Raw genomic sequence first — 27,847 nt, 5'->3', positions numbered from 1 at the left:
CAGTGATAAAATCTGACACTGGGAAAGCTGGGTAATAACTCGCGATCTACACTGAGTTATTACCCAGCTTTTCCAGTGTCAGATATTATCACTGACTTACTACATAATTATTACATAATATTCGCTATATTGCTGTACATTAGTTTTTTTATAATATTCGTAAGATTCTAAAAAACGAATATATAGCAATATAGCGAATCGGCCTGTGACCACAGAGCTGAAAGCAATGCAGGACTGGGGTGGCTTCCATGCACAACAGCCGCAGCACAGCATCGCAACGTCTCACCTGGCACGTCAAATAAGTTCTGGGGAGCTGGGGGGTGCTGCGGAAGAGGCGGTAGCAGTGGAAAAGGAGAAGTCAGCTGAGGAGGAGACAGAGGATGGAGTAGGAGGAGGAGAAGAGGCAAGCCTGCATGAAATTCGTGGCGGTAACACCAAATCCACACGGGCGCCACGGGTTGCATGCTGGACAGCCATCAGAAGGTTCACCCAGTGGGCAGTAAAAGTTATGTACCTTACCTGCCCATGTTTGCTAGGCCACGTGTCTGTGGTCAGATGTATCTTGGCAATGACACTGTGTGCCAGAGATACATTCACTTGCCGCTGAACATGGCCTTATAGCTCTGTCGTGTGCATCTGGGAGAAATATTTCCTTCCATTGCGGTGTGCCAATGGCCAAAATTTTTCGAAAGGCCTCCGAGTCCACCAGTTTATATGGCAGTAGTTGGTGGGCTAGCAGTTCCGACAAGCCAGCTGTCAGCCGTTGGACAAGAGGGTAATCCGGCGTCATCAACAATTTACATTCGAACATTTGGGCCACGGAAGCCTGCCTTTTGCCAGATGAACGCGACGACGGCACGGTGGAAGGTGGAGTGGAGGACAAATGGGAGAAAAGAAGAAGAGGCAGGATGTGGAGCACCGTTAGTGTGGCTTTGTGGGTTCTGACGGTGTTGCTCTCACTGGGCTCGGTGATGGGAGGCCAGGTGCCTTCTTAAGGTGGTCGTCCCTAGGTGATTGTTGGGCTTACTGCGACTTATGCATTGACAGCACAGGCTGCAGATGGCAACACTATTGTCAGCAGCAGACACGTTAAAAAAAAGCCCACACTGCGGAGCCATGTGCCAGCGTCCTGGGAGAGCCAGATATGACCGTGCATGGTGGATGGCTCGCTCCAGATACATTTGCAGCCTGCTTTTTGCCTGCTGTGCACTGCAAGTTCTGCCTGCTTCTCCTCCTTCTCCTCTCTATCTGCTGCTCTGTATCTCCCTCTGAACTCTCCTTCTCTTCCTCTCTTGTGGGAACCCACGTGATGTCCATTGACATGTCATCATCATCACCATCACCACCAATGACATTAGAGATCTAGGAGTAGACAGCAACAGCAGGGATCACCCTCTTGGGCTGATCTGGGTACTGTTGTCAGACCGCTGGGTGACGGCCGTTGCTACTTCCTCTTCCTGATCCGATGCCAAGAATGGCTGTGCTTTGGTAAGGTCTGGGAATAGATGGGAAAATAATTCCTAAGACTCGGGTGGAGGGACTATGGTAGTGGTGGTGTCTTTGGGGGTGCACACAGCAGAGAGTGAAGAGGGTGCTGATACAGAGGATGAAGATAGTGCAGAAGCGGAAGGCTGAGTGAGCCACTCAACCAACTCTGGTGCATCCTTTGAGGTAATCGGACGCACCTTCTACAACTTCCCACTTAGGCTCTGGCCTGGTGCACCTGCCCGACCCCTACCACCAGTGCAGAATGGTCTGCCTCTTCCTCTACCTATCATTTTCAAAAATACCCTGTGACAAAGTCCCTATAGAAGAGCAGTATTTGTGGAAGCAGGTATATCGCAGGCCTCAATCAATATTTTGTGAAAGCTGTATCAGTATTTTGTGGAAACAGGTATATAGAACCCAATAATAAGTATTTGCTGGAAGCCAGTAAATCAAATCCCTTAATCAATATTTGGTGGAAGCTGGTGTATCTCAGGCCTCAAACAATATTTGGTGGAAGCCGGTATATCAATACTCTGTTTTGGTATTTTGTGGAAACAGGTATATAGAACCCAATAATGAGTATTTGCTGGAAGCCGGCAAATCAAACCCCTTAATTAATACTTGATGGAAGCTGGTGTATTGCAGATTATATATAGAAACCACGGTGTAGCATTATACTACCCTACCTCGTGAGATTTCCCTACCTCCTGACTTCCTGTCGCACTGCTAATGACGTGAGGAGGCGTTCCTGAGTTTTGACGATCTGCGCATGCGCAAACCGACTGTTTATGGAAAATCTCAGCGGAGTTCAGCTTCACACCGTGACACTGCGCATGCGCTGGCCGGAGTTAGCCGCGCTGGCGCACTGGGCCGTAATATTTCCCTACTGAGCCTCACCTGCGCATGCGCAGTGTCCCGGTGTAAAGCTCGATACTATGGTCGATTGCCACAATAATAGAGTTTGTCAAAGTCACAGTTATATTGATACGGTATACAATCCCGGTGCAATATATTAACACTATATAAGTAAAGAATCATTTTCAAATAATACAATCGTATCAGCTGAATAGATGGAAGAAAATTATATTATAGGTTAATGCAAGAGGTGAACCAAACCATATTTACATTGTTCCCATGATCGCTGCTAATAAGTAATAAGGATAGATGACAGGCGATAGATGGAGTCAAAGTTGTAGGTAATAGAGGACAGGAGTCTCAGGTAGCAGGCGCGAGCGGCAGTCAAAGCTGTGGGCAGTGCACACATAGTATGAGATGGTAGCAATATTGAGCATAGTGGTAGTATAATGCGCTGGTTACAAACCTTAGTACAGGAGATCGGAGGCATCGGGATTACTCGTTGTGCCCGCGGTGTTTGCAAATTTACATAGGGAGCTGGGGCAGGTCTGCGCATGCGCCGGCATCCCTCGGCCATTGCCGAGGTGTCGCGAGAGCAATTACGTCATTCGCGCATGCGTGTTGGTTCACAGTGTCGGACTTAGAAGGTCCGGAGATCGCAGCCCACTGTGCAGGCGCTGTAGGCTAGAAGAGCGCGCATATTGAGATTTGCTGCATCGTGGAGATTATTTAAGGCGTGGATAATGTTTAATATGCTACATAAACTGTATTATACTACTGGCTCAATAATACATACTATGTATAGAGGTCTACAAAAGCAACTATTAGTAATGACTCTATATTTATGTGATGGTATACTACAAACCGGATTCCAAAAAAGTTGGGACACTATACAAATCGTGAATAAAAACTGAATGCAATGATGTGGATGTGCCAACTTCGAATATTTTATTCAGAATAGAATATAAATCACGGAACAAAAGTTTAAACTGAGAAAATGTACCATTTTAAGGAAAAATATGTTGAATCAGAATTTCATGGTGTCAACAAATGCCCAAAAAGTTGGGACAAGGCCATTTTCACCACTGTGTGGCACCTCCCCTTCTTCTTACAACACTCAACAGACGTCTGGGGACCGAGGAGACCAGTTTCTCAAGTTTAGAAATAGGAATGCTCTCCCATTCTTGTCTAATACAGGCCTCTAACTGTTCAATCGTCTTGGGCCTTCTTTGTTGCACCTTCCTCTTTATGATGCGCCAAATGTTCTCTATAGGTGAAAGATCTGGACTGCAGACTGGCCATTTCAGTACCCGGATCCTTCTCCTACGCAGCCATGATGTTGTGATTGATGCAGAATGTGGTCTGGCATTATCTTGTTGAAAAATGCAGGGTCTTCCCTGAAAGAGATGACGTCTGGATGGGAGCAGATGTTGTTCTAGAACCTGAATATATTTTTCTGCATTGATAGTGCCTTTCCAGACATGCAAGCTGCCCATGCCACACGCACTCATGCAACCCCATACCATCAGAGATGCAGGCTTCTGAACTGAGCGTTGATAACAACTTGGGTTGTCCTTGTCCTCTTTGGTCCGGATGACATGGCGTCCCAGATTTCCAAAAAGAACTTCGAATCGTGACTCGTCTGACCACAGAACAGTCTTCCATTTTGCCACACTCCATTTTAAATGATCCCTGGCCCAGTGAAAACGCCTGAGCTTGTGGATCTTGCTTAGAAATGGCTTCTTCTTTGCACTGTAAAGTTTCAGCTGGCAACGGCGGATGGCACGGTGGATTGTGTTCACTGACAATGGTTTCTGGAAGTATTCCTGAGCCCATTCTGTGATTTCCTTTACAGTAGCATTCCTGTTTGTGGTGCAGCGTCGTTTAAGGGCCCGGAGATCACGGGCATCCAGTATGGTTTTACGGCCTTGACCCTTACGCACAGAGATTGTTCCAGATTCTCTGAATCTTCGGATGATGTTATGCACAGTTGATGATGATAGATGCAAAGTCTTTGCAATTTTTCGCTGGGTAACACCTTTCTGATATTGCTCCACTATCTTTCTGCGCAACATTGTGGGAATTGGTGATCCTCTACCCATCTTGGCTTCTGAGAGACACTGCCACTCTGAGAAGCTCTTTTTATACCCAATCATGTTGCCAATTGACCTAATTAGTGTTAATTGGTCTTCCAGCTCTTCATTATGCTCAAATTTACTTTTTCCAGCCTCTTATTGCTACTTGTCCAAACTTTTTGGGGATTTGTTGACACCGTGAAAATTTGATATGAAGAAAAGGTCGGCACTCCTTCTGGTATGATTTTCAATATTTTATTCGCCACTCTTGGATAGAAGTGACGCGCGTTTCGGCACGTACAAGTGCCTTTCTCAAACTCATGCAAATGGCAAATGGCAATGAAATGAATATCAACACATGTTTAAATAGCCCGCCCCTCATCACATGATAGAACTTCAGGTCATCTGATTCAGGCGTCATGTTGGCAAGGCAACCCAGGTATGTTTACAAAAATCCGAAATGCAAACATGGATGCGATCCCTCTGTATCATCAGGGATCGCAAGATCAATTACACTGTGGAAACACATAAAGAATATGAAGACAAAAATTGTCATTAATACAAATATAAACGGATGATTACTCACAAGATTAATTCATATGTATTCTCATAGGAAACTGCTGACCGCGTACTCACGATTCAACCCCTTGGGTATCAGCGTTTGTAGGCGGTGTATCCAATAGGCTTCATCGGTCAAAGTTCTTCACAATGCTAAAAATATGGCGCCGGCGGACATCGCCATATGTTCGCCTGTTTGGCTAACCGCGAAACGACTGCCGGACGAACCGCAAGGCCATCTCTTGTCAGCATTTTCAGTTGACAAGCGGATTCGCTTATCTGTCATAATGCCACCAGCAGCACTAAATACCCGCTCAGACAAAATGGTGGCGGCAGGGCAGGCCAGCACCTCCAAGGTTTAGAGCGCCAGTTCGTGCCACGTGTCCAGCTTGGACACCCAGTAGTTTTATGGCACTGAGGGATCATTAAGGACACTGACATGGTCTGCTATGTACTCCTTTATCATGTTCAAAAATGTTTCCCTCCTTGTCACAGTAGGCCGCGCATCAGGGTGAGGGTGCTGGCGGGGTGTCATGAAACTGTCCCAGGCTTTGGAGAGTATTGCCCTGCCTCTGTTGGAACTGCTGTGTGTTTCTCTTTTCTCCCCTCCTCGGTTGCCCAAGGAACTACGGACTCTGCCGCCAGCGTTGTCAGATGGAAATTTTTGGAGCAATTTTTCAACAAGGACCTTCTGGTATTGCACCGTTTTGCTTGTCCTCTCCACCTGAGGAATGAGAGATGAGAAGATCTCTTTGTAGCGGGGTCGAGAAGGGTGAACAACCAGTAATCCGTGTTGTCTAAAATGCATATAACGCGTGGGTCAGCCATGTGTGCCAGAGTACCAACAGGCAAGACTTCGCTGTCATTATTAGGAGGATGACTTTCATTCTCCTCATCCTCTTCCTCCTCTTCTGTCCACCCACACAGAACAGATGGAATTAAACTTCCATGGGTACTACCCTCTGTAGCGGAGGCAACCGTCTCCTGCTCTGCCTCCTCCTCATCATCGTCCAATTTGCGCTGAGTAGATGAACTGAGGGTGGTCTGGCTATCACCCTGTGTAATTTCTTCCCCCATTTTCACCTCTTCCACATGCAAAGCGTCGTCCTTAATTGTGAGTAGCGAGCGTTTCAGTAGACACAGAAGTGGGATAGTTAATCTGATAATAGCGATATCGCCGGTCCACATCTGTGTTGATTCCTCAAAGTGTCTTAAAACCTCACAAAGGTCAGACATCCATGCCCACTCCTCGCTTTTGAATAACGGAAAGTGGCTGGAAAGGCGACAACCATGTTGCAGCTGGTATTCCATTACTGCCCTCTGCTCCTCACAAGGCCTGGCCAACATGTGGAACATCGAGTTCCAGTGCATGCTCACGTCGCACAGCAACCAGTGAGCTGGAAATTGCAAGCGCTGCTGCAGTATTGACAAACTGGCTGAAGCTGTTGATGAATTGTGGAAATGTGCACACATGCGGCGCATATTCACCAGTAGCTCAGGCAAATTGGGGTAGGTTTTGGGAAACCGCTGAACCACTAAGTTGAAGACGTGGGCTAGGCATGGGATGTGTGTGAGCTTATCGAGCTCCAAAGCCGCCACCAAGTTACGGCCATTATCAGACACAACCATGCCTGGTTCTAGGTTTAGTGGCGAGAGCCACAGCTCAGTCTGGTCTCTTTCCCCTGCCACAGCTCTGTGGTGGTGTGCTGTTTGTCCCCTAAGCATATCAGCTTCAGCATGGCGTGTTGCTGCTTCCCCACTGCAGTGCTACACTGCTTCCAGCTGCTGACTGATGGCTGACTGGTGCTGCACGCGGATAATACGGAGGTGGAAGTGGAGGAAGAGGCAGAGGAAAAGGGGGTGTTGGAGCCACTAAAGGAGGTGCTGGCGGAAACCCTGATTGATGTAGGGCTCACAATCCTTGGTGTCGGTAGCACCTGTGCCATCCCAGGGTATGATTCACTCTCGGCCTCAACAACGTTCACCCAGTGTGCCGTCAGGGAATAGTGATGAGCGGCAGGGGCAATATTCGAATTTGCAATATTTCGCTAATATTTTGTAGAATATTTGTCATATATTCGAGAATTTGAGATTATATTCTTGACTGCGAAAATCGGCAATGTATTATTTGCGTATTGCGTGCGAAGTGGACAATTTTAGCAGCAATTTTTTTTTACACTAAGCCACCCTCTAACTCCATCTAATGCATAACTGTACTCACCCAGTCCCACTTACTTAAAAAATTCTATCATAGTGAAGGAGAAAATGAAAAATCTATAGTATACGGCTGCCTGATTATACCGAACACTACATTCCCAAATCTTATGTGTGTGTACACATTCGTAAGGTGGGGGGTATAATTACTGGGTGAGGGGCTATAGATTAGTGAAGCAAGCATGGGTAATGAATAACAGATGTTTTCAAAGAAGAACATGAAGCAAGCACGCATTATCCATATATATCCAATGGGGTTGTAGAGAGAGTTTAACCTATCCAATGAGGATAAGACAAGTATGTAAAGTTTTTAAATGGTTTAGTGTATAAGATGAGTGTGGACCTCTTCCCCTTTGAGCATTTTCCTTTGTGCAATTGAAGCTGTTAATGCTCCCGGCTAGCCGCAATAAACCTAATTCTTCCTGAAGACTGCGTTTCCTGAGTGGTTTTCCACAACAATAGGGTACATGGTTCTACCAATACTTCATCCAGGGTTAAAAGGTCTGCAGCATCTGATGAGTGTGTACTATAATGTTTTGCGGCTGCTAGAACATATACTGTGGCAGTAAGGACATACATCCTGCAGCAGCTGGACAGAGGACTACATGTCAGTGGTTGACTGTGTAGAGTGTATGTAGAGCCACTTGTAAGAGAAAATGTATGCCTTGACAGTTTTTAACACAATTCCATGGCTATGGGTTACCATTGACCCTCTTATGGTGGCAATACTACTCATAGTAATGTTTACTGTGGAAAATTCTAGTAATGTGATATCTATATGATAAACTGCTTAATGTAAATGTGAAGCCCTTTAATTTGTCATGTGTGATATGTCATGTAATCTGCCTTTTAGCCACTGCGAGACAACAGTTATCAGTTATCAAACTGGTGTAAAGTAGAACTGGCTTAGTTGTCTATAGCAACCAATCAGATTCCTCCTGTCATTTTCCAAAGGAGCTGTCCAAAAGGAAACATAATCTGATTGGTTGCTTTGGGCAAATAAGCCAGTTCTACTTTACACCAGTTTGATAGATGACCCCCTTTGAGTATTCTTAACATAAATAAGATTTATAAGATATATATTGTGAATGGTGATGTCAAAGGTTTGCCTGTTTAATGGGATAGAAATAAGCAATTTTTATCACTGCTATTAAGAAAGTAATTCCTGACTTCATTCTCATGGATATGTGTGAACATTTAGTAAAAACAATAAAAATTGTTAATATAAAAAATTAAAAAAATTAAAAAAAGAAAGTAATTCCAGGGCAGAATTGTCAACACTCAGAAGGTTGGGTGCAATGACCGAGAAGAAAATAAGCCTGTTACCTCTACAGAGCCTGTTTGTAGCTGTTATCCAGTTGTCTCTTGTGAGATCCGTGTACCAGTCTATAAGAGTCTGTGCTCCTGAAGCCAGGCAAAGAGATAGGAGAGGGTGTATGAGGCAGTACAAGGCTGATAAATTCACCTGTTCTGGACCAGAAAGGCAGAAGGAGGCTTGGGGGCCAATCAGTGAGATCTGAACTCTGTGAGGCTGCTCAGTTGTGTCAGTTATTGATGTTTGAACCTGGTTCTTGTGTGGGCTAGATTACTTTGCATTTTGTGACCATCGTTGTTTGCTACTGTGTTTGACCTTAGACTGTTTATCCTGCCTTTGCATAGCTGAACCTTTGATCCTGATTGAGATAGTTTCAGTTATTGCTGTTGGATAGTGTTTTGGCTTTGATGTTTAACTACTCTGCTTGCCCCTGGCTCGTACAACTACTTGATCTATTGCTCCACCTGGCACTAGCTACCTGGTGAATGCAGAATAGATGCCACACCACCAGCCGGAACTGCTCAAGGTTAAGTAGTTAGGTTAATGAGAGTGATCACCATTATCGGAGCAGTCATTTTATTGTAGGCAAAGCCTTCCTAGTTAGGGTTCATGCAGGGCAAGTTTGCAAGCTCGTGCTGAATCAGGTAGCTTACAACATTTCAGATGACCCACTAACCCAGGAGGTCAAATTCAATATTCCAATAGTCTGCTGACTATGATTCCTGTTTCTGGTCTTATAATTAAAATATAACCTTTATTTTGCTTTTATTAAACACTATATTCCACAAAAAAAACACACTTGTTAAAATATATATGGAGGGCTGGGACCTGGGGGCACATTGTCTGTATTATTCTGGATAGTCAGGAGGACACTCTCACAGAAATTCACATGCAGGCTAATTGTGTCTGACCTGTGTGATTACACTTTAGTGCCTGTAGGTGTCATCGACACCAGGCATTTGATCATCAACGCCGCACTTTATTAATGAATATTGCGTTCTAGGCTCTGCCTTGGTTGTATTGTCCCTCACTGACAATTTCTCAATAGCTATACTACTTGTATGCTTCTAATCTGGCCCTCAGGAAGGTTCGGCGTCTGCAGATCACCTTTCCCTATTCCATTCTTAGCCCTACCAAACGCGGCGTCTTCAGGGGAATGGAGCTACTATCAACCTTGTAATCAATCAGGTAGCTAGCAGCAGGTCTAATAGTGCATGTGCAGTTTGCTGGACAGGTTATCTTATCTTATCTGGCCCATTCTGTTACCCCGCCAATCTTGTTGCTTCATGCTAGTTCAATACAATAGCTGTTTTCAGGTTACAACTGTATCTACCTGTTCCTGAAGTGGAACAAATGTCTTGGAATTCTTGTGATTAACCAAATATTTAAAAAAGAGATTTTTTTAAAAAGAAAGATAATTTGCATAACTTTAGGTTTCTGGGAAAGATATTCAAATTACATTAATCCTATCTGATGTATTACACATGGGTCTATTTTCTATCTCTCTCATTTTGTGAATCAATTGTCTGATCTCTAATTACAAGCCAAAAAGATCCTGAATAAGGGCTGACTCCCTTACACATATATCTATCTTAATAGTCAGCTTGTGACATCAGAATGTAATTTTAATAAAAATATTACTAACCGTGATTCCAATTGAATATTGTATTAAGGTGTATTTCAAATATTCGTATACATATGTTACATATATATTAATATCTGTCAAAATATTCAGTATTTTACACTATACATGTTTTTATTTATTGGTGTTACATTGGTGGTTCATACAGATCTCCATATCCCTCTCCCTGGTGAATATAGTTGCTGGAACATTTAGGCTAGTTTCACACTAGCGGCACGGACCTCTGGCAGGCTGTTCCGGCGGGTGAACAGCCTGTCGGATCCATCCTGCCGCTAATGAACGCGTGCCCCCGGACTACTGCTCCGGCCCCTTGACTATAATGGGGGCAGGGCAGAGCTCCGACGGCAGCATGGTAGCGCACGCCGAGAGGCCGCCGTAATAAAAGTACGACATGTGTGAAAGTTCTCTCCTGTCTATCTGCTCTGGTTTTCTGGTGATTTGGCATCTATGTGCTTCTTCCTGCTTGAAGCAGCTGCCAGGTACTGCTTCTCTAGTCAATCCATGCAGGCTGAGGCCTACCTTTGCATCTATCTGCCCATATGACGCAAGCATACTCTCTCTCTTTTGGACTCCTAAAGGGCCAGTATGTGCACACCTAACTCTTCCAGAAACTGTTTGGCAATCACATAGTATTTACAGCCCCTTTCCCTATTGGGGCATGCCTGAGCAACAGGTTCTAATGGTCTAGTTTCCTGCAAAGGTATTGCTTGTCTTGTTCACTCTCATATGTACCAACTTCTGCTTGACCTGACCTAAACTCCATTGTGACCCTGAGCTGGCTGCCCTGACTTCGAACTGACTTTGGATTGCACAAATGCTGCCTGTCCTGACCTTGGCTTGTCCCTGATTACACTTTTGCCTGATCCCAGCAGTCTACTAAAGTGAGTACTCCAAGAGTGGTTCTTCTAAAAAGGAGTCCAGATTCCTGTATAGGGGTTAGAGGGGGAGATGAAGGGGGCACTTAGATAGCATTCTTAGGAGAACCCAGTCAAATCTGTTCAGTAGACCCAGCAAATCCACTTCCACTTCCTTAACACTTGGCCTAATTACTGAGCTTTACATTTTTATTCAGGAGAAGAAACATTTATGAAGATTTAATGATTTACATTTAGAATATCTGCAGGAGGTTTTGATTAATTCTAAAATAAAATAAAAAATTGCCCCCATCATCAAGAGATTATACTAATACTTTCTAATAGGAACTGCAAATGAAAGAAGTGATTGGAACTCTACTGAGTTCACTGTTACCTTCTTATGATTTACATATCTGCATGAGAACTACCACTAAGCTCTTATTATGGCTAAATGAAGATAAACTGCAGATGGCATAGTCCAAGCTTAGACTGAGGAAGTTTATGGCGTTAATGAAACGTGGCAGAAAAGATAAGAAACAACTAAAATTAAATCTGTTTTGCTCTTTGTTAATATATAGCATTCTGTATCAAGTGAGGCCTTGCCTAGTTACCTTCTGCACTTTTGGTATATAATATATTAGTAGAATTAAACCTACATTAATTTGAATTGAACACCATGAACATTAACAAGGCTAGATTGTCATACTCTTTATTGTTCCATTTCTGAAATAAATAGAAACATACATTATTGTTAAAAATAAAGTACATACAAATTGACAATATAAAGGTGTACAGTGTTAGATGCAATAAAATAAGTGTCACAAACTCACCTGTCTAAACTCCAGCAGTGCGATCCCTGGCTTTGGTGCGGCCATGCAGGGAGAGACGCTCTGCTAAGCCACGTCCCCTGGTGACGCGAGAGAATCCTTAGCAACAGGATGCAATGCTCTGTTTCTCCCTACACTGGGCGTTTGCTGGAGGAGATTAGAAGTGGGCTGATTGCTCAGCTGCTCTAGGTGTTTCTAACTAATGGAGCGTCGAGTCATGACCTATCAGGTTTTGATCTTGGAATTTGCTGCTCTATTTAAACCCCTTCCTCACCATACACCAGTGCTAGTGATAGTCTCTGACTCACTATCTGTGTTAATGGTTCCTGTGCTTATTGGATTGCTCATTCCTATGACCCCAGCTTGTCTTCTAACCACAATGTCTCTAGTTCGGTACTGCGTTGCCCATCTGGTTCTGATCTCGGCTTGTCTTCTGACCACTCTCTGTCTCTCATTTGGTGCTGCATAGTCTGTCTGATTCTGACCCATTTACGTATGACCTTGTTTTTGTGTTGTTTTTTCTCTTGGTGTTTGTTTGTCTCTGCATTTAAGAAACATCAGGGCTGTTGAGCAGTTGCGGTCTTGCTACCTAGTAGTGTTAATCGCGAATATTCTAATCGCTAATTTTATCGCGAATATCGGCACTTCGAGAATTAGCGAAAATCTAGAATATAGTGCTATATATTGGTAATCGTGATTATTCTATATATATTTTTTTTTCATCAGTAACCTCACTTCTTGCTTGTTGGCCAATAAGAAAGCTGCAATATCTTTGTCAGAGCTTAGAAACATCTATAGCAACCCATAGAAAAGTTGCCTACCCCTTACTATATAAGAAACTCCCAAGCAGCTATTTTCTGCAGTTTTTTGCAGCTCTGAGAGAGAGAGAGAGACAGCAGTGACATTGCTGTCCTCTGTGCTTTTATCTGGATCCTATTCCTTATCCAATTACATTAGATAGAGATACGTAGTTAGCTCATATATATAATACAGATAGTTAGTGGGAGATAGTCAGTGTAGGCTAGATAGTGATATAGTGTAGCTGAGATTCCAGGTTCCAGTGCAGGGTGTTAGGTAGTGTGATAGGAATTGCTGTGTACACATATGTGTTACATACATGCTACAGACATAGTGCTCTGATGTCACAACAATACTAGTGCACAAAAGTAATATCTACTCAGACCTGATAAAATGTGAAGTTGCACGTATTGCGCAAAAAAAATGCGCATCATTAATGCCAATTTGCGCAATCATGAAAATAATGGGTGGAGATCGTGAATTCTAGAATTCGCAAATTTATTATGTGAAAAATGTGAGAAATATTGCAAAAATGAATATTGCCTATGCCGCTCATCACTACTACCTAGGGCTTTGTAAAGGGAGAATATTAATTACCAATATTTATGCAAATATCAATAATTAATATTCATAAATAGGAGGAGTCGTCTAGTGATGACTCCGCCTATTTATACCTTTATAAATTAATAACACTTTCACCTTGCCTTACGCTAATCACTAAGCTAGCTGCAAGCGCCTAACTGAGCTAGCTATCGCTAATAACAGCACGTTACACAGTAGGTATAATACAAATAATACAAGATATTTATTATCAACCTACAGTACACAATACACACATAAATACAGCACTAAACACACTATTCAATCCAAGTTCCACCCACAAACTAACTATACAGTACACACACACACATATATTAGCAGCCCACCCAACCTGGATTAAAAACTATCCCTACAGGGAACGGTGGCACTGCAGGGGTGAATGCAGGCCACAGACACAGGGTTGTAAGGGTAAATACAGGCAGGGGTACAGGTTCAGGGAATACATGGTTAATACAGCCCAGTAATGCAAAGGTTAAAGCAGGGCTGTAAACCACACAATCACTGCAATGTAGGGAATCACAGTGCAGGGGATGATGGACATAAAGGGGTAAACCCAGGGTTACCTGGGTCAGGGGTATTGGGGCTATTGCAGGGGACCAGGATATTACAGGTCAGCAAGGGTATGCTGGGGCTGCACACAAGGAATGCAGGAGTTAAGGATATTGGCAGAGGCAGACAGGGCTGAGGTTAATGCTGCAAGAGGTCAACAGCAGGGGTAGCTGCAGGAGTTCAGCAGCCGGGGTTAGGGGATGGTTGGTGGCAGGGGTAATGCAGCAGGGATATACTTAGCCCTTCCAGGGTTACTAGGCCTTCTCCAGGGGCACGTCATGGAGCTGCTCTCTCCCATGTGTCTCTGTTTGTAGTCCAGTTCCAAGAGCCCCCTGTTCCTGGCTTGAGGCTCATATATCAGCCTCAGAAACAGCTCACCTCCCCCCTCCTCAGGGATGTGACATCGTAGTGTGACTGTGACGTATGCCTGCACTCAGGACGGCTAGCAGCACCACACGCTCAGCCATGTCACAAACACAAGGTGGGGGAGAGCATAGTAACTAGGCTGATAAGCTGGTGAATCTCAACAAAAGGCCTCAGATCTATTGATCCCTTAGCCTTTGAAGTCACCAGCCACCTGGAGGCAAAAAATTGGCCGCATTTAAGTATATACACTCACCTAAAGAATTATTAGGAACACCTGTTCTATTTCTCATTAATGCGATTAACTAGTCAACCAATCACATGGCAGTTGCTTCAATGCATGTAGGGTTGTGGTCCTGGTCAAGACAATCTCCTGAACTCCAAACTGAATGTCAGAATGGGAAAGAAAGGTGATTTAAGCAATTTTGAGGGTTTACAAAGAATGGTGTGAAAAGGGAAAAACATCCAGTATGCGGCAGTCCTGTGGGCGAAAATGCCTTGTTGACGCTAGAGGTCAGAGGAGAATGGGCTGACTGATTCAAGCTGATAGAAGAGCAACGTTGACTGAAATAACCACTCGTTACATCCGAGGTATGCAGCAAAGCATTTGTGAAGCCACAACACGCACAACCTTGAGGCGGATGGGCTACAACAGCAGAAGACCCCACCTGGTACCACTCATCTCCACTACAAATAGGAAAAAAAGAATTTGCACGAGCTCACCAAAATTAGACTGTTGAAGACTGGAAAAATGGTTTCTTGAACATGACAATGAGTTCACTGTACTAAAATGGCCCCCACAGTCACCAGATCTCAACCCAATAGAGCATCTTTGGGATGTTGTGGAACGGGAGCTTCGTGCCCTGGATGTGCATCTCTCAAATCTCCATCAACTGCAAGATGCTATCCTATCAATATGGGCCAACATTTCTAAAGAATGCTATCAGCACCTTGTTGAATCAATGCCACGTAGAATTAAGGCAGTTCTGAAGGCAAAAGGTGGTCCAACACCGTATTAGTATGGTGTTCCTAATAATTCTTTAGGTGAGTGTATATGTATATAGATACTTGGGGCGCATCTATATACACATATATACTCATTATAAACCTGGGGGATACATGGGCAGTTATAGCCCCATATATATATATATATATATATATATACACACACATATATATATATATACCTGGGGGAGAGCCATGGCAGATACACATATACCGATGTATGCACTGCATATTCACATCCTCATACAGTCCTGATCAAAAGTTTAAGACCACTTGAAAAATGGCAAAAAAATCATATTTAGCATGGCTGGATCTTAACAAGGTTCGAAGTCGAGCTTCAACATGCAACAAGAAGAAATGGGAGTGAGACAAAACATTTTTTGAGCATTCAATTTAATGAAAACAACGAATAAACTGAAACAGGCTGTTTTTCAGCTGATCAAAATTTTTGGACCACATGCCTTTAAAAGGCCAGATCTGCGCAAAGATGTGGATTCATTGTCATTTTCTGTCAGGTAGTCACACGTTGTGATGGCAAAACGCAAAGAAAACTTTCCCTTTTTTAACGTGGTTGGGTTGTTGAATTGCATAAGCAGGGTCTCTCACAGCGCGCCATCGCTGCTGAGGTGGGACGCGGTCATTTGGAATTTCTTAAATGATCCTGATGTTTATGGAACAAAAAAGTCAAGTGGAAGACCCCAAAAAATGTCATCAGCACTGAGCCGGAGGATCCAATTGGCTGTCCGTCAAGACACTGGACGATCCTCGACCCAAATTAAGGCCCTTACTGGTGCTGACTGCAGCCCCATAACCATCAGACGGCATCTGAGACTGAAGGGCTTCAAAAACGAAAAACGTCTTCAAAGACCTCGTCTCCTTGGACACCACAGAACTGCTCCTTTGGACTTTGCAAGAGAGCATCAAATATGGGACATTCAAAGGTAAAAGAAAGTTTTATTCTCTGATGAGAATTTTTTTTACCTTGATGGTTCTCTCTTCCAGGAGAATAACATCACTCTTTTGGCCCATCCTGCGTGTTCCCCTGATCTAAATCCAATTGAGAACCTTTGGGGATGGATGGCAAGGGAAGTTTACAAAAATGGACAACAGTTCCAGACAGTAGATGGCCTTCATGCGGCCGTCTTCACCACTTAGAGAAATGTTCACATTTACCTCATGAAAACGCTTGCATCAAGCATACCGAAACAAATTTTTGAAGTGATAAACAATAACGGCAGAGCTACTCATTACTGAGTTCATGTTTGGATTTCTGTTTTGGGGGGGTTTAGTTTTTTTTGGGAGGTGTGGTCCTAAACTTTTGATCAGCTAAAAAACAGCCTGTTTCAGTTTATTCGTTGTTTTCATTAAATTAAATGCTAAAAAAATGTTTTGTCTCACTCTCATTTCTTCTTGTTGCATGTTGAAGCTCTACTTGGAGCCTTGTTAAGATCCAGCCATGCTAAATATGATTTTTTGCTATTTTTCAAGTGGTCTTAAACTTTTACAGGACTGTATATATATCTACATAAGAGGGAATATATACACGGCCATACAGGGAATATATATCCCTATTGGCCATATAAGGGAGCCCATATACATACATACCTACACATATCACTGAAGGGGCAGATACATACGCCCACCTGACTTCCCTTTACAGGCTTGTACCGCAAGTAGGTAGGGAAAGCAGGCTAGGTGAGAATCTGCAGCTACACCTTCCTCCTCCCTTTCTTTTACTGTTTTACATTTAATAGGTTTTTTGGATCCTGAGGATATTTTTCAACATTTATAGAAAGCCTGCACACAGCAAATATGAGGACTATATAACCTTATTCTAATAAAATATATTATATGGTTTCTTATATTTATATGTACTACTGGTTTATTGAAAAATGATAACATTTTAACATGCACGCATCTATTTTACTAACTATGTTATCATTTTGCTGAGACAATAATTGAATGGAACTATCTTAATTTTTTTTTACCATGCATTCATTACGTATATTATTTAATATCAAATGCCCCAAAATGCCCGTAATGTGTAGTAGAGAGAATAAATTGTTAGTTGCCTTGAGCCAAAGACTTCTTTTTATATACGCTACTGGCTATGCCAATGCAATAAAGCATAATGTTAGATAGGGAGGGTTGAGAGTTTTGTAAATACATCTAAGTGAACATATCCTCAGGCAAATAGGATTCCTGTGGTATCATGCTCCACAGTGTCCTTCACAGAACTCCACCGATGCTCATAATAGCTGATATGACTGACATCACCTGAGTTCAAAATATCATAATAAATAGCTATTAACTCTGGAAACGGAATAAATGTAACTCTGGCTGATTGACAAACACAGTTGGCATAAGGAAACTAGATATCCATCTGGCTAGAATAAACAGGAGGATAAAATATATAAGATAATGTATATCTGGGATTTTTTGAGACATCAGTCTTTGAAATAATAAAAAATAAAAAAATTAAAAATAGAGTAGAAAATAGTAAATATTTCATTGCCATAAGTGTAACTTGTAAATAATAGAAAGTTATTTCCATCCAACCTTCAATACACTCACAAGTTAATATTCCTATAAACTAGATGTTACAAAGTGGATGTGGATCACTTGAACAGATTTGGCTTTGGGCTACTCTGTACAGAGATCTGGAATCTACTGGGGAAGTAGCAGGCCACTAGCTATTAAAGTAGTCTCTGTTCAAGTAACTTCTGACCCACGAGGGTCAAGAAACATTGGTGTAGAGCAGGGATGCTCAACCTGCGGCCCTCCAGCTGTTGTAAAACTACAACTCCCATCATGCCCTGCTGTAGGCTGATAGCTGTAGGCTGTCCAGGCATGCTGTAGTTGTAGTTTTATGACAGCTGGAGGGTTGCAGGTTGGGGATACCTGGTGTAGAGCATTAAAGAATAAGGCAAAACTGTAGTCAGTGGTAGGCCGAGGTCAGGGCAGGGAGACTTCCTCATACTCAAACTGGCAGGAGTTAGGGAAAGTCCTAGGGATTACTAGGAGGTCACCATCCCTCTTCCTTAGCTTTTGAGGCCTAGATTGTTGTCTATTCGTTGTAGTAATAGACCTCCTAATAATCCTTAGGCTTTTCCCTAACTCCTGCCAGTATATGCAGATCCTGATGGTTGAAATACTCATACCCCGGATACCTGAAGCCCTGCTAAAACTGACGAGCCCTAGGATAGGTAGAGGGGATGAGACAGCTGTTTCCTTCCAGAATGAAGGAACCTGCATCTCACTGAGGCCTAGAAATAACACACACCAGATAATAAGAAACAGCGAAGGCAACAAGTACTTACAGATGTAGCAGGGGGAACACACACACTCTTTTTTTTTTTTTTTTTTATATTGACAATTTTTATTGTTTTTCATATTCAAAAGAACAAGTATTGTCAGATACATAATGTATAAACTGTTATACAACAAATACCTGAGGATAGCAGACTCAAGTACAAAAAAGCCATTGAAAGCGCAATATAAGGCCTGCAAGGTCTCCAAATAGACAGGTGTCTATATAAGGTGAACATAAACACTCAACTAAGTAAACATTATGACAGGTATACTGAAGCAGGAATGTTATGGCATGGAATGGAGCGCAACTAGTATAGATAAGTCCTAGGCTCCGAGGGCTGATCAGTGAATATTAAGGAGATGGGGTCAAGTAAAGTTTCTGAAAGTTTTCCAGGGTGACCAGATTTGAAGGAAAGTGGATCTGGAGCGCAACTCCCAATGCGAGAGCTCCTCCAATCTATAAATCTGGTCAACTCTGTTGATCCATTGCTCAGTACTAGGTACCACGGGGGATAGCCAGTGAGTCGGGAGGATTAGCCTGGCTGCTGCTAATAAGAGGGAGAAGAGTATGGACTTAAAGGGGGGTACTCCACCCATATCTAATGATAACAAAACTAGATCAGGGGAGCAAGGGAGAGAGGTCTGACAAATCTGGTTACACATGTTAATTATGCTGCGCCACCAGGGATTGATTAGTTCGCAGGACCACCAGATGTGTAAGAATGAGCCTTTGGCCTTATTACACCTCCAGCGGGTATCCGGAACATTGGGGTAATATAAACACGTCTTATCTGGGGTCCTGTACCACCTCATAAGGACCTTGTAGCTATTTTCTTGAATACGTACACACCTACAGATTTTATGAGGGGATATCAGCATTTTAGCTGTCTCAAGAGGTGTCAGTGTTCGTTGGAGTTCTTTTTCCCATATAGCTACTATTGCAGGTTTGAGAGTTGAAGAGGGGGCTATAAGTTGTTTGTATATTTTGGAAATGGTTTTATGGGGATATTTCTTGCTACTTAGCATTTCCTCAAACCAGTTATTGACATTAGTAGGGGAAGTCTTCTTTATGAGAAGGAGCGATTCGGCTTTTATGAATCGCAGGAGGATAGGATTGAGAGTCTGAGTGTCAAGAATTTTGCAGATTTCGATGTCTGAGAGTAAACACCTATCCTGATCTAGAATCTGCAAAATGCCGGTCTCAGAGGACCTCAAAGCGATGGGACAACTATCTCTCAATTCTCTGGGGGCCAAGTTGATTACATCTTTTATACGCAGGAGAGATGAAGGTAGTGACAGAGCCCCTGAACTGGATGAGAACCACCTCCAGACCTTTAAAGTATTTCGAATGAAGGGGTTGGGGATCGAGCTTGGTACAGGAGGTGGTCTGTCAGCCAGCAAAAGGGCTCTGGTGGAAGAGGGTAAAAAGGCATTTTCAATTACAAGCCAAGTTTTATGGGATGGGTTCCTAATCCAGTCCACAATTCTAGAGAGTTGTATGGCCTTCAAATACGTCTCCGGGTCAGGGAGCCCAATTCCCCCTTTAGCTTTAGGTCTAATCAGGGTGCTAAATGAAATCCGAGGATGTTTGCCCTGCCAGATAAATTTGCGTATTAGCTTATTCAGGGAAATGAAGTAGGATTTGGGGATTTCAATAGGGAGTACCTGCATCAAGTAAGTGAGTCTGGGAAGAATTAGAGACATAAGTATGTTTTTTCTCCCAAACTAGGAAAGGTATGGGAAATCCAATGAGTCCAATTGGGACTGTATGGCTGCTAGGAGGGGTTTATAATTTAGTCTAAATAAGTCTGGTAGATGAGGGGAGATCTTAATCCCTAGGTATGTTAATTGTTGGGTTTGCCAATTAAAAGGTGAGTTTGTTTGGAGGGAAGCGAGACTTGTGGAAGAGAGACCAACATGAAGGATTTGGGACTTTGAAGGGTTAACTTTGAAATTGGATAGGGAACCGAATAAATTAAGTTTTGATACTATTTTGGGCATGGATTTAAGGGGGTTGGTAGTCAGGATCAGCAGATCATCAGCAAAAGCTGCCAGTTTAATTTACTGACCCTCGACCACCAAACCACTAATTTCTCTGTCTTGTCTAAGAGACTGCAACAGTGACTCCATCACCAAAACAAATATAAGAGGTGACAGCGGGCAGCCCTGCCTCGTACCATTCCTTATTGGGAAATGGGAGGCCATTGACCGACACAGATGCTGAAGAATGTGTATACATAGAAAACATTGCGTTGGTGAACTGTTCAGGGAGCTGAAATTTAAAGAGGACTTGTCTGATAAATGACCAGTCCACTCTGTCGAATGCTTTTTCAGCATCCGTGCCAATCATGACTAGGTGTAATGACCGACGTCACGCACAGGGAGGAAAACAGGGAAAGCCCTGCCCAAGGGAGAGGGACAGGTGGTGACCCCTAACTCACCTTGCGGCTGGCACCTGACTGCCCTGACGTCCCTAGACGGGTTCCTCACCCGTGCGGCGATCACGTGCCTAAACCCTGGCTTTCCCTGAAATGAGCCCTAGATAGTGAACTGGCCGGTGGGATCGCTAGTCCGCACCACTGCACTAAGAGGGAAACACCAGGGAGAGGACAGTCAAATACAGACAAACACATACACCCAGGTGGGCGACCACAGCAGTCCACAAAGGTCCAACAGGGATCCGGAGGGTAGCGTTCTGAATCAACAATCAGAGAACACAGCAACACAGCTCCAGTGGGTCAGAATAGATGTCCAGGCAGGAAGCTCTATCTCTGGCAACCAGAGAAGTGTGAGAGAGGAATATAAGGAGGTTTGGGAGTGCTGGACAAGGAACAGCTGAGGGGAAGGAGCTACGGATCCCTGAGTGAGCCAAAAGGGTTTGCAAAGCAAACCCAGAAAGCTACCATAAGGAAAACAGCCCTATCTTAAATAGAGCGTGCAGCCAACCGCTGTGACTTCCTGACCCCGGGTATAACGGAGTCAGGCGTGGTTCTCGATACCCTCGTGACACTAGGGGGATGGCTTTATGAGATGCGTAGTATAGAGCATCTAATATCTTAGTCGTATTGTCCTTCCCCTCACGACCCTTAACAAAACCCACTTGATCTGGGTGGACCAAGTCGGGAAGCAAGTTTTGCAATCTTGTGGCCAACATTTTTGCTAAAAGCTTAAGGTCCACATTGAGCAACGATATGGGTCGGTAGTTGGAGCATGATGAAAGGTCTTTTCCCTCTTTAGGAATAATAGTGATCGTGGCTTTCGTCATATCCGAAGAAAGCGCACAACCAGTTAATGCAAGATTACAAATAGGGAGCATAAATGGTAGTAATAATTCCCCAAAGGCCGAGTTATAGGAAGGCCGTCAGGACCAGGGCTTTTCCCTTTAGGGGTTGACTTAATGGCAGTAGTTAATTCTAATGAGGTAAATGGTTTGGACAAGGATTCCTGTTGTGATGAAGTTAGGGACGGAAGGCTGAGGGTATCTAAAAAAGACTTGATGTTGGCCTCTCTTCCCAAGAGAGGATTTGGAAGATCAGAGGGTGGAAGATTGTATAGGGATTCGTAAAACAGTCTAAACTGTTCCGCAACCTCCTCTGCTTTGAAAAGATGAGTGCCTTGTGGAGATTTGATGCTTTGGACATATCTGGAATCCCTTCTCTGTTTTATCCTACGCATCATATATTTCGAGGCTTTGTTGCCACGAGCGAAGGTTTTTTGTTGTGCAGATAGAAAAAACTTGGCCGAACGTTCGTTCAAAAAGTTTTTCAGTTGGGTTCTGAGGGAAGAGAGTTCCAATAATTGGTGGGCGACTAAGGACTGTTTATGGGCCTTTTCTACCACATGAATTTTAGCTAATAATGTAGTTAGTTTCTTTTCTGATTCTCTCTCTAGGAAAGAACAGAGACCTATCAGTCTGCCCCTAATGTAAGGTTTATGAGCATCCCAGAGGGTCTGGGGGGATATTTCAGGGGTATTGTTGATTAAGAAGTATTCCTCCAGGAAGGAAGCTATTTGTGCTTTATGTTTGGCATTGCCCAACAGGGACTCATTAAACCTCCACATTGAGTGTCTGTTAGATTTGTGTTCTGGGCGTGCTGTACAGTATACGGGGGAGTGATCTGATAGGGTAATGTCTCCTATATGGGAGGATGAACAGAATTGTATCTTTTCCTTTGGTAGTAGAATATAATCTATCCTACTATAAGAGGTATTAGCTGAGGAAAAGAAGGAGTAGTCTAATGTCTCAGGATTTAGGCATCGCCATATGTCTACCATACCCAGGTTATAGAGCTTGGTATGGAACCATTTAAGGGATCTCATTGATGTAGGGGATTTCTTGGATGAAGTGTCAATAAGTGGGTTGAAAGCCAAGTTAAAGTCTCCTGCTATTATCAGGAAACCCTCTCTATGGATTTCAACTAGGGAGAAGATGTTAATAAGCCAATTAACTTGGTCTGTGTTGGGGGCACAAACATTTACAAATGTATATAGGGATTGTCCTATTTGGCCCTTGAGAATGAGGTATCTACCTTCTGGATCCTGTGTGTGGGATATATATTGGAAGGGAAGGCTCTTGTGAAAACCTATACTAACTCCTCTCGAGGCGGCGCCCCCCGCTCCACAATGATACCAGCTGGGAAATTTAGAGTGGGAGAGATTAGGGTATTTATCATGCTTGAAGTGGGTTTCTTGGAGGAAAACCACCGAGCATTTCTCGTTGTTTAATGTGGAAAGAATCTGGCATCTTTTGGAGGGGGATCTCAATCCCTTAACATTATAGGTTAGCAATTTAAGATCAGACGTAGTATGTTATGTGGAAGGGTGTATCAGAGTCTCTAAATACTGTAATGAAAAAGGACTGAACAGCCAGCACAAGGAGGAAAAAAGGGGCACCACCTCTAGAAGAGCACTCCACAGACCATTTCTCCAGGCCATTCCAGGACTTCTGGAAAAGTACATATAAAGATTGTGAATACCTGTCAAAACAATAAAAACAAGACAAATAAAACATAACAAAAGACGATAACAATGAGTAAGTACGTAGTCTCAGTGTATGGAGGGACTTGGTACTTATAGTACCCTGAGTGGGTGACATAAGAGGAGGGGAAAGGTAAGAATACCCAGAAATAGCATTTCCCTCTAAAGAATGAATAATACTGGAAGAAGTTAGTACTAGTCGTAGGCCCTGGGAATTGTATTAGGACAGCGGTCATTTGTTTTGTTTTTTTTAAATATATAGAAGCAGAAATTAGAGGAGAAGGGGAGAGGCAAGATAAATCTATTTAACATAGTAGTAACTGCAAAGAAGATCAGCATAATCAATTCTGTGAGTCCCCAGTAACAGGAGAGAAGGAAGAAAGTAGACTATTTGTCCACTAGAGCTAAACGCTTAGGGGTAGTTGAAAAGTTCCCCCTCCTAGACCTTTGGGGTTTTGGGGTATGTGGTGGTTCCCAGGGGATCACTGAAGGTAGGTCAGGTAAATTGGTCATGTTCTGAATGACGTCCCAGTTTTCAATGGGTAGTGGCGAAATCTGGAGGAGGTCGTATGCTTTATCCAGGTCGCAGAAAGCAGCAATATGGAGATAGCGGCCATCATGAAGGAAGGAGAGACCAAACGGAAAAGTCCATCTGTAGATGATCCTGTGCTGGCGCAGGAAATCTGTGAGTGGTTTCAAAGCCTTTCTTTTCCTGGTCCTCCATGGCGGTGTATAAAGAGTTAATGTGACTCTGGGCTAGGGATAGGCTGCTAGACACCTCTTTCTGGTGTTGGAGTATTGCGGCCTGGGTGTCTTCTAACACCTCTACTCTCCTGCCTATGTGGCGTACATCCTCCTTTATGGAGGAGAGATCCAGGCTAAGGGGACCCAGAGCGTCAGCCAGGGCTTCTTTGAGGAAAGCCCTGGAGATAGGAAGGCAGTCCACATCACTTGAGTCTTCCCCTACCTTGTCGGAGCATACCGCTGCAGCTTGTTTGTGGCTGGAGCGAGGTGTTCCGGGCGCCATCTTGGATTCTCTGTTCACTGCCGCCACCGCCGCCTTTTTTATGAATTTCTCCATTTCGCCGGTCTGATTCAGGGATCTGTTGTGACCTGTCAGGTCAGCAGGCTTTTGGCCACCAATTTTGACCATTATGCAATCCAGTTCGCTAGTGAAAAGGAGCTGTAAGGGATAAGCTAGCAGGAGAGCTGCGCTTCACACAACCATCCGGCTCTGGTGCAGGCTCCGCCCCCTACACACACACTCTTAACTCAAATTTCTTAACTCATTGCGTTATCTTGAAACAAAAGCCATTGAAAAGCAATTGCTTAACACATTTAGTTGCATGTAGTTCAGATAACATGTCTCATAAAGCATGTGTGTTAACCCTGCTAAATCCGTAGCTTAGAGATGTATGGAGAAGCAGGAGATCCAAGACAAACCAGCACTAGCAACTCCAAGCAGAAACTATCAACAGTGCAGCAGTGTGAGGCAGATCTAAATAGAGCCTCATCACTGATAATGAGCGGCACCTGAGGAGAGGTGAGATCCTGCCAAACAACAACATACATAGAGGAAAACAGAGAGACCTGTCAGATAGTCTCACGTGCAGCCAGTCTATCAGATCTTCTCACCTCTCTCACAGGAGGGTCCATGACAATAACTCCTTTAAATGTGGTAATTTGGAGCATCTAATTTTAGACCTATTTAAAAATTAACTAAAATTAAAATCTACTGCACATACTTGTGCACAATGTCAATGATTTCTTAGTTGTAAAAATTTCCGCTATTATTTCTTTTTTTTAGGAAATTTAGTGACAGTTATAATACATAGGACTATGACACACACTTCTAATTACTAAAGATTAAAAAGATTTGTTTATGATTTAAAAATTGTTTTCAAATGAATATAATTTGCAGCCTTGGCTTCCAAGAAATCATTGTAATTAACATCAGGGAATAAAATGGTTTATAAATAGGTCACATTGAGAAATAACTGTATAGGCTAGCTTAGAAAAATGGGAGCATCAGACTGTTTGTGCCAAGGGCTGATTTGTTAATGCACCAGTGCTTTTAGTTTCTACTCTTCTTGGAAATCAAATAATAAAAAAATGTATACAAAAATGTTGTTGGATGCACATTTTGATAGCTTATTTACAAAATGTCTTTTGGTATTATTTATAACATCAAACTTCAGTCCTAAGGATACTGACTGGTGGCATATCTTGCAATACAGGCAGACCATGCGATTGCTATGGGGTATGGGGGAGGGAGGGTTCTGCAAGGAACATGTTCTTTTTTTCCCTTGTGTGATTTCCATGCAGGCACCACTAGGAAGCTCAATGCAAATAGATTGTTACAGCTTCTATGGTAGTTGTATTAATTCCTATACACTGAGCTCCCCCTAGTGGTGGCTGCAGCCAGTCAGCTAGCTTTGTAATAGACAGGGCCGGACTGGGACAAAAAATAGGCCCGGGCATTTTTGACTGAGCAGCCCAATCACATGACCTCCAACAGGCCCCACCCCCTTGCAGTCTAGGGGCGGAGCCAAACCCAGAAGCACAATTGAGGGGCAGGGCCAGCCACCAGTAAGATAGGAAGGCTTCAGCCAACACACAAGCTTTGCAACAACCAACATACAGATCTTGCAACAATATAGGAAGCTACAGAAAAGTCTTATAATATCCTCAGTGGATCTCAACCTCCCCATCCTCCACACCCTGTACAGGTCAGTGCCCCCGAAATTGCACTCACAATTCTCCAGCAACTCTGGCAAATACCACCTATTCCGTACAGGGTGGGTTTAGATCTGCGTTATGCCATTCCGTTATAGGTTCCGTTTCAAACGGAATATAACGGAATGGCCAGATGGAATGCAAAACGGAAACCTTTAAGCGTCCATTCACACGTCCGTTGTTTCTTTCCTGATCTGTTCCGTTTTTTGCAGAACAGATCTGGACCAGTTCTGTACCCATTCATTTTCAATGGGTCCTGAAAAAAAATCAGACATTGAGCTGTCCAATTTTTTTTCAGGACCAATTGAAAATGAATGGGTACAGATCTGGTCCAGATCTGTTCCGCAAAAAACGGAACAGATCAGGAAAGAAACAACGGACGTGTGAATGGACCCTAAGAGGCATTCCGTTTTGCTCTGTCCTAATAGAAGTTTATGAGAAAGCATAACGGATCAGTCTGGGTCCCCTTATGCAAGATGGAAAACAAAGTCCTGTCGACAGGACTTTGTTTTCCGTCTTGCATAACAGGAACCAGATGGATCCGTTTTGATTCCCATAGACTTTTAAGAGGACGGAGAGCAAACGGAAAGCCTCTTGCAGAGTCTGCACTGTACGAGAGAGAGATAGCAGTGGCTGTGAATGGGAAAGTACCAGAGCACAATGACAGCCCCAGAGCCTTTCTGCTGCCTGACCAACCGTATGCTGCCACAGCGCCAGCCCAGCCTGCAGGACATCAGGGGCCTGGGGTCCACATTATAGCACCACTACATTTACTTATTATCAAAAAGCATCATACATAACCAAGCAAAAGCCAGAATATAATAAAAGACAAAAACATTAAACTACATTTATAATAAAACAATTTACTTACAAAAGAAGCTATTCAGTCGTCTGCTGTGCCGTCCTCTGCTTGCTTCCACTGATTATTTGCCCTCCTTTCTGTCTCTCCTCAGTGCACAGGCGCACTGCTATGGGGGATCTGTGGATGACAGTATGACACACTGTTATGGGGGACCTGTGGATGACACACTGTTATGGGGGACCTGTGGATGACACACTGTTATGGGGGACCTGTGGATGACACACTGTTATGGGCATCAGTGGATAACACACGGTTATGGGGGCATCTGTGGATGACGTACTGTTATGGGGGATCTGTGAATGACACTATTAATGGGGCATCTGTGGATGACACTATTATGGGGGCATCAGTGCATGACGCACTGTTATGGGCATCTGTGGAGACACTCAAGTGTTATGGGCATCAGTGGATGACACACAGTTATGGGGGCATCTGTGGATGATGCACTGTTATTAACAGTGCGTCATCCACAGACCCCACCCCATAACAGTGTCATCCACAGATATCCCTTTAATAGACTGTTAAGGGGATATCTGTGGATTGCATGGCACTGTTATGGCGGCATCTGTGGATGACACTGTTATGGGTGGCCGGGGGGATCTGTGGATGACACACATATATGGCAGCGCAAGCATCTTGTGCTATATATATGTGTCATCATCCACATGATCCACAGATATCTCCCCCCCCCCCATAACAGTGTCCCTCCCTATTGTAAGACAGACCCCGCTGTCCCTTATGTAAGTGAGCTATTGAGCTTGTAAATAAACTTGTGCAAAGTATATGAGTAGTTAGTAACTACTCATATACTTTGCAC

The sequence above is a fragment of the Bufo gargarizans genome, chromosome 1, assembly GCF_014858855.1.
Source record: "Bufo gargarizans isolate SCDJY-AF-19 chromosome 1, ASM1485885v1, whole genome shotgun sequence".
Taxonomy (NCBI): domain Eukaryota; kingdom Metazoa; phylum Chordata; class Amphibia; order Anura; family Bufonidae; genus Bufo; species Bufo gargarizans.
Note: the sequence above shows the minus strand (reverse complement) of the source record.